Source organism: Megalopta genalis, unplaced genomic scaffold, assembly GCF_051020955.1.
Source record: "Megalopta genalis isolate 19385.01 unplaced genomic scaffold, iyMegGena1_principal scaffold0113, whole genome shotgun sequence".
Lineage (NCBI taxonomy): Eukaryota > Metazoa > Arthropoda > Insecta > Hymenoptera > Halictidae > Megalopta > Megalopta genalis.
In genome coordinates this window covers 150,001-152,500 of record NW_027476182.1, presented here as the reverse complement: position 1 = coordinate 152,500, position 2,500 = coordinate 150,001, and the positions used below count along the sequence as shown (strand labels likewise).

Here is a 2,500-nt window from a genome sequence, read left to right as displayed (position 1 = left end):
TCAGAAAGAAATTGACGTATAAAGCTCTTGTTACACAGAAGATCGGTGTATGCCGCGAGCGTGGAACTGCCGTTGAGTCTCAACCTTCAACCTCCAGTGTCACTCAACATCACGACACAAGTCATCGACAGGCGGATTCGCCTACTCCTGTTCAGGAGCACTCTGCGTCGGCACAGCAACATCAGTGCCAATATATTGACGCTATCCGTAAGCTGATTGATCCGGCCGAAAGGGTGAAATCCCATGAAGCGGAGGAACTCGTAAGTCTTGCGAGAACGGTTCTTAATCGAGAACCAATAACACCGAGTGCTTGTTGTCGATGGCTTCAACGAGTCTTTCCGACGCCTTCTGCGAAAGTAAAGGAGCGGAGAACACCACTGCTCCGGCCACCTAAAGCTGCACCTGCCGGGCCCGTGCCGAGGTGGAGACTGAGGAGAAGGGAGTATGCGGCCATGCAGGAACTCTGGAAGAAGGACATGTCTCGCGCGGCCAAGCTTGTACTGGATGGCCCGGTGCAGGCTCAAACACCAACCGTTGGCGAGATGGTGGAGTACTGGACACCTATGCTCACCAGTCCTTCTGTCCCCATTGAACACCTTCATCCAGTTCAGGAAAGGGATGACCTGCATTGGATCGCTGAGCCGGTTCGTGGCCATGAGATCCAGGCCAATGAGATCCCGCTCTCCTCGGCATCGGGTCTCGATAACATCTCGAGCAGGCAATGGAGGAGTGTGCCAGTAGTTCTAAGAACCTTATTTTATAATGTCATCCTTGCGGTAGGGGCATTTCCATCTGAGCTCCTCATCAGCAGGACGGTATTTATCCCTAAGAAGGACGGAAGCTCAACACCATCCGAGTTCCGTCCTATAAGTGTGGCTTCAGTCGTCGTTCGTCAGCTGCATAAAATCTTGGCGGTGAGATTGGCAAAAGCCCGTCTCATCGATGAGCGGCAACGAGGAGTACACGATGGCTGTGCTGAGAACGTTCTTGTACTGTCAGCTGCCCTTCGTGACGCACGGAGCTGCTTAAAGCAGCTTCACGTTGTGTCCTTAGATGTGGCCAAGGCGTTTGACAGCGTTAGTCACCATGCCATAACATCGGCACTAAGGGGATTGGGACTCCCGGAGCTCTTTGTGAGGTACATAACAGCGACGTACCATAATAGCCGAACCGTGCTTCAGGTCCATGGAGAGACATCGGATCCGATCCGGGTGGCGAGGGGTGTGCGGCAGGGCGATCCCTTGTCGTCCCTGCTATTCTCGATCGTCATGGACCGGGTGATAAGGGTGTTACCCGAGGAGGTCGGCTATGTTATCAGGGAGCAAAGGGTCAATATACTGGCGTATGCGGATGACCTGATCTTGTTCGCGTCCTCCGTTTCAGGAATGCAGGGCATGCTTCGAACGGCTGAGGAAGAGGCACGAAAGTACGGGTTGGAATTCAACTCCGATAAATGTCTGGCTATGTCCATCCAGATCGCTGGTAAAGAAAAGAAGTACAAGATACTCTCCGCCAGCAAATTTGAGGTCAACGGTCGGTCTATAAAACAACTGGGACCTACCGAGGGCTTCCGATATCTGGGCATTAAGATCTCGCCAATGGGTATTGAAAAACCTGGGGGCAAGCTAGACAGAGAGTTGGCCAATATCACCAAGGCGCCACTCAAGCCTCAACAGCGCCTCAAGATCTTGCGCTGTTTCCTCATTCCGCGTTTTTATCACCAGCTGGTTTTGACAAGATGCCCACTTAAAATCTTGAAGGCATTAGATAAACAGACGCGGCTGGCCGTTCGAAGGTGGTTGCGTCTGCCCAAAGATGTACCACTTGGGTATTTCCACGCCAGTTGCAAGGAGGGTGGACTTGGCATCCCCGCGTTTCGAACATCGATACCGGGTATGATGCACGCCAGGTTAACATCAATGGCGGGGTCCTCCTGTGCGGCTGCAAGAGATGCCTCCCAACATCCGGCAGTTGTGGCAGCGGTTCGACGGGCGGAGAGTGCTCTGACTATCCAAGGTCGGGCGCTCTTCCGGCCTGAGGATCGTGCCAAATACTGGGCATCTTTACTCCATCAGTCTAACGATGGAGGAGAATTGCGTGAGGCTGCTAAAGTCATCGATAGCAGCTCTTGGGTTGACGCCTGTTCTGCGGGGATCCCCGGCAGGGATTACGTGCAATATCACCATGTACGTATTAACGCCCTGCCCACCAGAGTAAGAACATCAAGAGGCCGTCGTGGGAATGGGGCTCCTGTGTTGTGTCGTGCTGGGTGCGCCGTAACGGAGACGGCGGCACACATAGTGCAGGGATGTCACCGGACTCATGGGGGTCGAATACTCAGACACGATGCCATATGCCGAATCGTAGCGTTTGGTCTGAGGCAAAGTGGGTGGAAGGTTAGGGAGAACCCGCATTATGTCCTGCAGTCGGGTCTGCAGAAGCCTGATTTGGTGGCCTTTAAGGATGGAGCTGTCAGGGTCATCGACAGCCAGGTCGTTAG

At 53.6% G+C, this 2,500-nt stretch overlaps 1 pseudogene; it reads left to right on the top strand.

Moving 5' to 3' along the window:
- The window catches only part of LOC143262309 (large subunit ribosomal RNA), a 7,726-nt pseudogene that overhangs the window by 3,382 nt on the left and 1,844 nt on the right, over positions 1-2,500 (top strand).